We start from the raw sequence: 12,496 nt of genomic DNA on the forward strand, positions 1-12,496 counted from the left end.
TAAAACACTTATTTTCTAACTTTGTTTATGATTACAAGTATATTATTACTGAAATATTGTGAATAGATTATTTTATATTATCATTTAATGTTAAGCTGTTTCTCCTTCTGTAAAGTTGCTGTTTGGAACAATGAAGATGTTGAGTGACAGCGATGATCTAATATCGTTCAATACACTGGGACCAGAACTAGTGGTGTAGGACGCCCTCTAGCCCGGCAAAGGGGCAACAACTGGAGAAGACGGATGTGCCGGAACTCTCCAGAATGCCAGTGGACCCAACACATACCATGAGAATACACCCGACACCCATGTGGAACCACCACAAGTCTGCACAGTGCCAGGTTGACAACTGGGGTCCATGGCTTTATGGGGTCTGCACCACACTCCTACCATCAGCCCAAAACAACTGGTACTGTGACTCATCAGACCACTCCAGGTCCTCAGACGTTCCTTGAGGTAACACTTCATGATCAGTTTACATACTGTGATCTCATGACCTTTGGCATGTCAGTGTACATGTTGCACATATGGCTGAAATGTACGTCCCATGTTTAAAAATGGCCAATTTTAATGCAATTATGTAATTATGTTACAAGTCACATGTGTTTCCTGTGAGTTAAGAACAGAGAACTTAAATATAAAAATAATAATGGAGAGTTCACCTCCATTCTGCAGCACACAGTCTGATAGGGCGATTAACCAGTATGGATAGAACAATAAGATTAATATTGTTTAGGGTTGACTGTTTTGTTGTTTTTTTTGTTTTAGTTTGATTTATATCTCATATATATATTTCAAATCTTCATTTTAACTATAATAATTTACAACACAAGGAGGAAAACAACATGTAACCGAAGTACAATGAAAGAACAAATAAATAATGTAAATACTGGTGCTTGATAATAAAAAGAAAATCAAGAGTCTTTTAGTCTTGTATTCTTTTACTTCACACGAGTGTAGTTAAGGTGAATCTCAAAGAAACGGTTTAACTTATGAGTGGCTCGCCATCTACTTCTCTGTCTCCCCAGGTTCTGATGGCCCAACAGGTACTGTAACAACTCCTCTAAGCTTAAGTCCAGGTGGCAATTGCACTTTTCATTTCTTTATTACTCACAAGCACTTTCTTTGCTAAACAAATAAATAATAATAACCAATATTTTCCCTTTCAGGCTCAGAACATCGTATTACATATTATAACAGGTATTGCATTTCCATTTAATGAATGTAATAAACATCTCTCATTTTACAGGTCATAACTTCTTTTACATAGACATATACACATATATATGGACAATACAGTACCAATTGACTTAGAAAGCAATACTCCCAATTGTGGTTGGTTGTGACTGGCAAAGGTGCCCCATGTTCAGGAAAAAGTAAAAATGTTAAAATATAAGAGCTATGTTAAATGTAAAAAGCGGGTTACAAGGACAAATCTGATCATCCAAGAATCTTTTTAACACATGTCTCAGTGACATCAGATTAGCTAATTCGTTTTTCAGACAAAACCCACACTTTGGAACAGCATCACAATTAGGCCCTAATTTCTTTTTCTGGGTTCAGCTCCTTTCAGAGCTCCGGAACAGCTCTTTTAATAACAGCTCGTCAATTGGAGAAGTGCTTATGTTGATATGATTTAGATTTATCAACAGGGGTGTTTTGTGAAATTTTTAATCAAAGGGAGGATCGTCAAATAACTCCACACCAATAAGGTTCCACACCAGAGGTTCTGTATAAAAAGGTCCCTTTATTTCACAATCAACACAAACAAACCGAAAGCAAACTTGGCAGATCGCTTTCAGTTTCACAATGAGACTTGCCGTTACTCACCACTCACTGGATCCAGAGAGCCCTTCGATCCTGGTTAGAGACAGCCTAGATGTTTAGCACAGTTTAGCACCTAGATGATGATGTTGCTATAGTAACTGAGACAATGGAAATGCAGTCAGTTTGCCTTTCAGTTCAGTTATTGCAGTCAATGCCAGTAAGAACACAAAAACATGGTGAAATTTTATCAGCTGGATGCTTGCACAGGAAGGAAAGTGTTCAGCCCTATTATGTAGCAGGATGGGCTTGGCCATATCCTGTCACATAAACAGAAAAACAACATCCACTCAATAAAGCAAATATTTAGACTGTTAGGAAAACATCTTAACAAATATGTTTACAGCCAGGTCTATAAGTATTTGGACAGTGAAAAAGTGAAAAGCTTCTCTGTATGATTGAGGTCAGATGACTAAAGAACAACTAAAGAAAATTCCAGCAGAACATCATTAATAAACACCAGTGATCCAGCGCAACTGGCAGCCATACATGCTCATGCCTCCACCATGTTTAACAGATTATGTGGAATGCTTCAGGTCATGAACTGAATTTTGGTGTAGATGTTTTTTTCTGTTTAATGTCTAATTTGTTCCTGTTTTTAAGTAAACCCTCTGTATTTAATTCTTTGGAACATGGCAGAATGGACAATTTGCGGCATGAAAGATTGATGATGTTTAGGTCAGGCCCACTGTAAGGGCCATAGCAAAACCTTTAGCGTGTGCCTCTTGAGGCAGGGGCACGGACACAAGGGTGGCACATGTGGCAGCTGCCACTTTTTAAAAAGGCCTGCCATTTGTTATAATTTTGTGACTATATCTCAGGTTAGAATTTTTTTAAGACTGATTTGCCAAAACATATCACAATTTTGAGTGTTATTCGCATAGCCTTTATGTTTTGATGCAGATCAGTAATATGTTTTTACATAAACATTGTAATGTTACAGACTGGAGTCAGACATTAAAAAATAGAAGAGGTTTTAATATGAAGGGCAAAAATCTAGCACAAACTATTGTCAGATTACACAATGCCAAGGCAGCCCCTCTTTGACAGTGGTTTGATACTATTGACTTTGTTAGAGATTTGTCTAATCAATCATGAAGCTCTGTGTAGTGCAAAAATCTTATTTAAGGTATTTTTATTATTTACTTTTTATTTTATTTTTTTCTCAAGCTCCTTGTGGTGCATCACTGTGTCTGTTTATTCTATGTTTTGTTTTATTTTTTGGAAAACAATAAAAGGAAATGTTCCCCCAAAAATATGAATTGCAAAATCAAATAATAGAGTCTAGGCATGGGTCAAAGCAAAAAAACACACTCAAAACATCAGTGCCAAAACATGAGCCAAATGGGAAACCAGCAAAGGAGAAACGGGGTCAAAAACTGGAAACACAATGTAAACAATGCAGAAGGGCAAGACAAAAAACAGACTCTGAGATGAGAAAAAGGTCAAACACAGAAAGGCCACTCAGTTTGTTGCTGGAAAACAGTTGCAGTACCTCGCAAAGAATGGTCTGAATAAACAGGTTTATAAAGGGTGGAGTAAAATGACATGGGTAAAACTAGAATTCCGGGCCTGAGAAACATGGGAATGTTCTGTGATTGGTAGATGTCATCAACAGATGGATTCTGGGAGTTGTATAAGTGAGGAGGTGCTTGTCCAATGACTAAGTGAGGGGAGTTTGGACTACAGAGACTACAGACATTCTCAATATAGTTTAAATGTATTAAATCCACTTGCTAATAGAATAGATTGTTATACCAGTATGAATACAATTTAAAATATATATGAAAAGCGTTTCCACTGTGGTTAGGGTTTGCACTAGGGCTAGGGTTTGCACTGTGGTTAGAGTTTGCACTGTGGTTAGGGTTTGCATTATGATCAGGGTTTGCACTAGAGTCAGGGTTTGCACTAAGGTCAGGGTTTGCACTGTGGTTAGGGATTGTACTAGGGTTAGGGTTTGCACTGTGGTTAGAGTTTGCATTATGATCAGGGTTTGCACTAGGCTCAGGGTTTGCATTATGATCAGGGTTTGCACTAGGGTCAGGGATTGCACTAGGGCCAGGGTTTGCACTGTGGTTAGAGTTTGCACTGTGGTTAGGGTTTACACTAGGGTCAAGGATTGCACTAGGGTCAGGGTTTGCACTGTGGTTAGAGTTTGCACTGTGGTTAGGGTTTGCATTATGAACAGGGTTTGCACTAGGGTCAGGGTTTGCACTGTGGTTAGGGTTTGCACTGTGGTTAGGGTTTACACTAGGGTCAGGGATTGCACTAGGGTCAGGGTTTGCACTGTGGTTAGAGTTTGCACTGTGGTTAGAGTTTGCACTGTGGTTAGGGTTTGCATTATGATCAGGGTTTGCACTAGGGTCAGGGATTGTGCTAGGGTTAGGGTTTGCATATACTCTGGGAATGCAGCTTTGTCCTTTGCAAATTAGGTGGTGTCACCCCTTAGTGTGTTCTTGCCACCCCATGCCTATAAACTCTTAAATGCATTTTGATTGATTGATTGTGTGTTTAGGATAATTATTCTGCTTAGAGGCCATTTTTTTCACATTTAATGTTAACCAGTTCTATTTCATCAGTCCACCAGAACTTCCAGAATGTATCATGCTGAGAAAAAATCTGAGGATGAATATTGTGATGAACATGCAGAAAAGCTTTTCTTCTTCTTCTTCTGTATCGTTATGAAGGTAAAAGTTATCTGAGAGCTCAAATCTTGTGTTTCTTTCATTTTCCCACAAAACACACTTAATTAAAAATGTTGAAATTAAGAATGTTTAATCTTTAGTTTATACTTAATATGGTTAAATGTTTAGATATTGTTGCAATAGCAGCTCCCTAGCAGTATTGCCAGACAACCAGTTTGAAAATCACTGTGCCACAGGATAGCCTGTTCTGCAACAGGCAGGCAGTTTAAAAAAAAAAAGAAAAGATTTCCTGTTTCCTTTTTTCCAAGTTGAAGCTATCTTAACATCCTACTGAAGGCGGAGTTCGACTATATAAAGCTGATCTTGACTCTAAAGGGTTTTTTCTGATTTAGCATTGCGTTGTTGTTGTGTTATACACAATATCCTACAGAAATGGTGCTGGAAGTTTTGAGTGGATTTTTTCAAAAGTATCCTTTCTGCAGTAATGTGCTTTTTAGTCTCATTCTGGTTGCACTGGAGAAAGGTATTGAGAGAGAGTTTGAGTGTCCTTGTACACAATTATTTGCGGTGTTATTTTTCTGTTGTTACTTACTGTTGCCCATAGTAGTTTCCTTCGTCTTTGGACTTTACCTTCTGAGCTGCAAACCCAAATGCTCACAAAAAAACAACTGCTCTATTTTGTCCTGCCTTGTCCCACCGATCGTTTGGGTGGCTGTGTTCTTCATTGATGGAAGATACTGGGCATGTTTCCATATAGTAAGAGACTTGAAAGTAAACAATAGAGTGACTGATAGCGAGAAACTTAAATGGTTATGGTGTAACACAACCCAATTGCTGACCAAGGACGAAGTCAATAAACGTGACATGTTCTACAAGTATAAGGTAAGCCATGTTCATTTAACTTTACACAGTCTTGATGTGAAAAACTGGTGCAAAATCAGTGCAACTATGCAACAACAAAAAAAGTGTTCAACATTAAACTGGGTTTAATGGGACTGGGTTAACTAGTTCCTACAGTCAGGTGGTCCAAATTGGTCAGGAAAGAGACCTGGTTAAATGAAAATTGAAATGAAACACTGTGAACATCCCTGCATTATAGAGATGAAAACACTAAAGGGTGTATAAATTCAGTTTACTTATGGATTATGAGAATGTGGATATGAACACAATGTGCATTTTTCTTATGCTTGGCAGATTTGTCATGTGTCATTTGTCATTTTACAAAAAAAGCATCCTACAATCCCCTGTTTTTCTTCTACTACTATTGGCAGAGGCTGTTTGATTGGAGGATTTCTTGTTTGATGTAAAGGAGAATGTTACTTATTAATGCAACCTGCATTCCCAGAAGGGGATGCAGTAAACAAACAAGTAAGGTTAAAAATACAGGGAAACATTTTTACAGCAGCAGAGAAGTTTAAAATATATTCCAAACATGTCCCCTTTCAATGCTATATAGAATTATTTTTGCTTAGAGGTAGACTCACTGTACATGCACAACTGTATAACTGTACTGCATTACATTTGTAGTGAATAGGATTACCTAGGATACTATTAAGCAGAGTTGTGTTGTGTTTAATTCCAGCTGTGTGGTTTTGGTCTCCTCTTTGTCATCTCGATTGTGGCACTGTGTTACAAATGCTGCCAGGATGCCTGTAACAGGTGCTGCCAGTGCCTGGACTTTCATAATGAGGTGAGGGCTCCAACCAACACCTGCACACTTGAACTTATGTGTTACAGTGGATGAGATCACATCTGCGATTGGGTTGCTGGACGTCTTTACAGGTGCAGTTCAGCACAGGTGTCAGTTTCATGGCAAAAGAGGAAGGTTTTGCATTTTTTGACTTGTGAAGCATTGTTTTAGTTCTATCTTTAATTCAATTCAGTTCAATCTAGTTTCATGGGCATTATACTAATACTGGCTTATACAGTACAACCAATCACTGTTAGTCTCCATTGCAGAATAGGTAGGATTTACAATAGTGCAAGGACAATAAACGAAACACAAGACAGGTGCAGAGGCAACAAGTACAAAGACAATAAGTACAATGTATACAAAAATATACAAATGCAAATATGATGTGCAAATGTGTGCATGAGGCTGGGTGATTAAGGTCCAAACTAAGCAGTTCACATGTTACATCTAAACAAGCCTGATGCATGGGTGCAAAATGTCAGAGAAAGAACATCTCTTCAGCTGTTTGTTTTAACAAACAGCAACATTTCACTGGTAGAGGAAAGAACCTCAGCATCCACAATGGACTACCACAAGAGGAGCAAGCTGAAGGTTTTATCATGGTCCTCACAGTCCCCTGACCTAAACATCATCCAACATCTGTGGATAGATCTCTAAAGGGCAGAGTAGCAAGACTGCTCAAGAACTTCACAGAACCTAAAACTAGAACCTTCTGGAGGAAGAATTGGTGAAAACCCCCTAAACAAGATGAAAGTAGGGCTTCAGGTCATTTTCCTTGATTTTGTAAAGAGTAAAAGCCGTAAACATCACCATTGAAACTGGAAGTGTGTTGTCCAGTTCACCATGCAAATGTAACCCATGTTTCAAATGGCCAGAAAATTAAAACCATAAGCAGAATAAAAAATAATAATAAAAAAGAGACTTAAATTTATTAAAAAAAGGAGAGACAACACAATGGAATGTTTATTAAACTTTTTCATGAAATCGCTCATGAAGCTGAAGTTTGAGAAGTACGATGTGGATTAAGTCTGCATTTGATTTGGTCAGTTTTTTTTCTTGGTCTCCTATTACTCTACCCTGCAAATTGGATTCACCTGCATGAACACTTGATGGCGAGCCAAGCCCACTTCTAGAGGACAACTTTGAGAGTTCAAAAGCATGGGACAGATCTTTGTTTTTCTCTTGGGTGTCTACACTCAGCAGGTAGGAAAGAAAAAGAGAAAATTCTACTTTTCAAGTGGCCTGAACTAGAAGGAAAAAAACAGCCAAAGAAGAAAGGGAGACTGGCTTTATTATTTTATTTTATTTATGACTTGCTTACTATTTACCAGTTCTGTCAAATTGTGGGATTTACAGTCTGCTTTGGATTTATGTTGTTAGGTTGTATCTGTTTGTTTTGTTGTTTAAATTACATGTATTGGTTCTGTTAAAAGAAAAGGAATATTCTCTATTATTTAGGGTGGAACATTGATTGAACCTAAAACAAGGAAAAACATAAAACCATCTACAGTAGTTGTAATCTACAGTTTATATCTAAACTCAATAAGGATTCATTCTTATCTTTTTATCTACCTACACTTGCATTGCAGGTGAAATCCTCAAACCTTGCTGAAAATGGAAGAAGTAAATTAGTCATTAAAATTGATCTCCGATATGGGTAAACAGATAAATACTTAATAAATCAGTATTTATTAGATGACTAAACAGTACAATAGGTGACTTTCTGAGCACTACAAAGTTAAAAGCCACTAAAACAAAAGTGATTGACAAACTGAGTAAATACTAAAGAGGGGAATATATTAACTAGGTTGTTCTATGAACTTGAAGGTAGCTCATTGTATTTTCTTTATGTATTTATTTTCTCATTCATTAACATTTAAATTTTAATACAAGTTACATAATCTTATCTGGTCTCTGGTCTTGTTTCCGTCTGTTTTAGTTACTGTTTTAGTTAGTCTCTTTGAACGAACCTATACTCTGGGACATTAATGGCCTAACCTTGGTCACATCTAGGTATAGATTTTGTTAAAGCTTTTCCTGACTCTTAAGGTTACACCATTCTGACACTCATTCTGACTGTCATCATTTGCATAGTGTTTTTTGTGACTGATGTTGCAAAGCAGATTCCTTGAGAGGAACCAAGACTCACTAAAGTCCTTAGTAAATTGTTGATAAAGTCAATGTACCACCAAGACTGTTCTTCTGCTCAGGTGTGCTGGTGTACTGCTTTATACTTCTCTCTGTCAATACTAATTGATATCATGTGTCATTTTGCCATGTTTTGTACCGTTCCAGGTCTATTTTTGCATTTTGCCTTTGTCTGATTTTGTTTGTCATGTGCTTCTAAGCAGTCGGTTTTGTTTTAAGTCTTGTCCCTTCCTTTGTCCCGTCTTAGTCATTATGATGTCTTGGGCAGCCCTGTTCTTTGGTGATGAAAGACACATAGCTTGTTCAAAAGCTGAGTTCAATGGATAACATTTTCACCGCATCCTGGTACCTCAGTGGGGATGGTGCAACCAAAAGCATTGGCATTTTTCACTTGTGGCTAATTTTGATGTACGTCAGCCATTAACGTTACCCATTGTTTCTATGTGGTTTTCAGGTCCCCTGCTGCTCAGCCCATGGCCAAACATGTGGGTCATCCCACTGCAAAGACTGCTGCAATAAACACAGACGAACCTGCTGCACATATCACAGTGAAAAATGCTTACTTCATTCACTTGCAACTCAAACTGCGCCCTCTTCTGAGGCCCAAACTATACCCCCTCCTACGTGCCCCGGTCTCAATCACCAAACCTGCCCCTGTCTCTGTCACCACACCTGTGACTGTGAATGTCACAAGCCCTAGCTTTTCCCCCAATGATTCAGATTCTTCCTCTGATTTAGTTTCTTCCTCGGTCACTGATTCAGATTACCCCTCTGTCACTGATTCAGATTACCCGTCTGTCACAGGGATTTTTCAGTAAACATTAATTTGTAGAATGTTTATAATTAAGTAAAGATGGTCTCTGTGTGTGATGCATGACTTTCTATAAGAACAAATACAGCGTCTATAATCAAGTTAAAAACTGACTGATAGATGGTTAGATGGATGAACTGATGGATTAATAAATGAATGAATTGATAGATGTATCATAAGAAAAGAGAAAAAAAAATATTTGCATTTAAATATTGTTTGTAATACATAGTTTACTGTTATAAGCTTACAGTTGAGTTTACTCAACAGAAATGGCAGTTTTGCAGCTGTTGTTTTGAATTTTCTTTTATTACTTTGTTTAACTAAGATGTTTATACTGAAATAACTTTTTGCTATTTGTTTTTGTATTTTTGGTTTTATGTCTTTCTTTTCAGTCACCCCTCTGATGAAGCCAAGAATGACAGATGACAGAATTAAAAGGGAGTTGACGAGGTGGTGGAGAATTGTACGGACTTGTACAGAAATTTATAGGACATTCGAGTAGGGAGGAGGGGCCTCAGACATGTTCCTCTGCCCCGAAATTCAGTTGTTTCATAACTCCACTTAAACAGTACTGATTCTCTACACCCTCAAGGATATGTCTTCCTTGTTATACGTTTTGAGGGTACTTTTATATTGTTTAGTTAAAATGAAATGCATGTGATTTCTGATTGTGTTTAGACCAAAGCATCAATACTTACCTTTAAGTGCTGTTAAGTTCTTTGAGTAGGTTATGCTATACAGTATGTTTCATTATACAGTATTAATAAACCACATAAAATGGCATTTCTTCACTGGAGTAAAGAAAACAAAACAAAAAACAACCATAGTCCTCATTCTCTAACATCTCCCTAAGAATGTTCTTTAACTAGTTTTTATGAAATGTTCTAACAGGAAGGCTAGGTCAGATTTATGATATGTTTTAAAGAGCATGATTGTTGACAGCTCTGCTCTTATAATGATGATCCCACTGTCCTCCTAAACGCATCACACACCACATAAAAAAAACTGGGGACTGTCAGAATCATCATAAAAACAGTATAAGTGGGTTTTGAGAACTATTGGTGAATAAGGCGGAATGATGTTCCTTCTGAGCTCCAAACTGACCCCCCTTCTTGGTCCCAAGCTGATGCCCCTGCTCGGTCCTAGGCTGATCCCCCTCTCAATTCCAAGATGATCCCCCTTCTTAGTCTCAAGCTGATTCCAGCCAGATGCCTATAACTATAGAATATAAAATTGCATAATATCTAAATCAACTGTTTGGGGCCAATCTTATCGCAGAATTCTTTTACTTCAGATTTACTGGTAGCTATTCAAACATAAATTGTTAATCTGAAACTTCACTACAGTAGATCTGCTGGTGTCATGTGAGAACTTTGACTTTAACACTTAGGAATTCTTAGATCCAGAACAGAATTGACAGTTTCTTCAGTAATAATTCACACACCCCCACACCCTTACACTACCACTGCTATGTCTGAATGTTAGTATGGTGGATGGAACCTAAAAGACTTGTGTACTGGTGGTAGGGTGGCTGCTAACCAGATCAGGAGAAACCCATGGATTCAGCACTACTCAATCACTAGCTTCACCTGCTGGACTTAATCTGCATTTGCACTGTTGTTAAACAGCAAGAGTTGTTGTAATTATATAAAGACAGGAAACTGTGCCTCATTCACCAACATCTTTCTAAGAATCTTCTGAAATTCTTAATGTTCTTGAGAAAAATCATAACAGAAAGTCTTGGTCAGATTCATTATCTTTGGAAATTCCAAATAAAGCACTGAGGAATACTGTTTAAGTGAGTTGAAATGAAATCTGCATTATTCACTTATTCAGGTGCTTTGGAATACCTGCTTTGGTGCCTGATCAGGTCAAACTGATCAATATACCAGACTGCTACCTACATACAGCTTGATGAAGGCTCTACCCATAGACTACAGCACTGCAACCCTGGGTTGTAATGGTTGATGCCAGAGTGACCTCTGCTGCCAGTGCCTGTGCCTAGAGCTTTCACACGTTGCGTCCACAGTACCTGAGCTCTGGCTCATAGTAACAGTCTCCAGCGGTCAGGACCCACTGCTTATGGATTAGAGTCTGCAGATCCAGAATGGATTGAAGATCCCCAGCACCTCTCTTGGATCATCCAGCAACTGCTGGACCAACTGCACATGGTAGGGATGATCCACATTTCTGCACTGCTGGCCAAAATGCATACACACATAGGATGAATCACCTGAAAGACACACTGAATGATGTGTACTGAGAGCATAAATATTTCATGAAGATTTATTCAAAAAATCTGGTAACAGCAGATTAAACAGACCTGATTGATCCTGACTCTGTCCGGGCGCCTTCAGCTTTTTAACCACTAGGTGGCAGCACAGCACCATCTAAGACCTTCCTGAGTGCCACACACTTTATCTTGTTTGGACATGAGCATGGTGACAATGCATAGATGTTAGGGTTCACTGAAGTAATGAATAGTTTATATTGAAGATCTGTTAAAGCGCTTGGTAGGACCAGCTTGGTAGGATCAGCTTGGTAGGATCAGCTTGATAGGATCAGCTTGGTAGGATCAGTGGGTGATACAGATGCTTTTTACTGGGTTTAGGTCAGAGGCTAGTTTGTCTTTCATGCTTTCTCCCTGTGTGCATATGTATGTGTTCAGAGTACAGGGTTGAGTCTGCTTGAGCAATTAGGGGTCCCAGATTGAAATTTGACTCCTGTTCACAGGTGTATATTTATGGAGTGGTACTGCTCGCAGTTCAGATATGAGCTCAGCTTAGTTAAAACTCTTCCCATCTTAAAGCACTAGATCTGACCTTTATCCACCAAGAACAGGTGAGAGTGAAGCTGCTCTTGGCTAGACTGGAGAATTTGCACTGCAAACTGGAGACACTCAGGTAAAAACAATTGTTCAGAGGTGTGTGTGTGTGTGTGTGAGGATGTTCAGATGTTCTTCAGATATTAAATGTAGTGTGGTCCGATTTCTTTGTTTTGTTAACTGACCAATAAAACATTATAATAAAATACAGACACTATCCTAGACACTAAAATACAGATGAACAGTATGGACACATACACACACACACACACTTCACTAATGTTTTACTGCTTTCTGCAAGCCCAAGAGAGACCTCAGTTTCTGCTGTTTACTGTACTTCCTCTGATAATAAGGTGATTATCACTAATGTCACTGCTTTTACAGTGTGTGTGTGACTAAACAAATGTATGTTTACACACACACACTCACACCACACACACTCTCATGGACCCATGCCATGACAATACACCCGGCATCAGTATGGAACCACCACCAGTCTGCACAGTGCCTTGTTGACAACTGGGGACAACAGGGTCTGTGCCAGGGTCTTA

At 38.5% G+C, this 12,496-nt stretch overlaps 1 long non-coding RNA gene across 1 annotated transcript; it reads left to right on the forward strand.

The window, feature by feature from the left end:
• The first annotated feature begins 4,833 nt into the window (after positions 1 to 4,833).
• LOC140539831 (uncharacterized) lies at positions 4,834 to 9,904 on the forward strand. The gene is made up of 3 exons (XR_011977846.1): positions 4,834 to 5,351; positions 6,052 to 6,159; positions 8,765 to 9,904. It is a non-coding gene; the product is annotated as an uncharacterized lncRNA (long non-coding RNA).
• The last annotated feature ends 2,592 nt before the right edge of the window (positions 9,905 to 12,496 follow it).

The sequence above is a fragment of the Salminus brasiliensis genome, chromosome 18 (assembly GCF_030463535.1).
Source record: "Salminus brasiliensis chromosome 18, fSalBra1.hap2, whole genome shotgun sequence".
In the NCBI taxonomy this organism is placed as follows: Eukaryota; Metazoa; Chordata; class Actinopteri; order Characiformes; family Bryconidae; genus Salminus; species Salminus brasiliensis.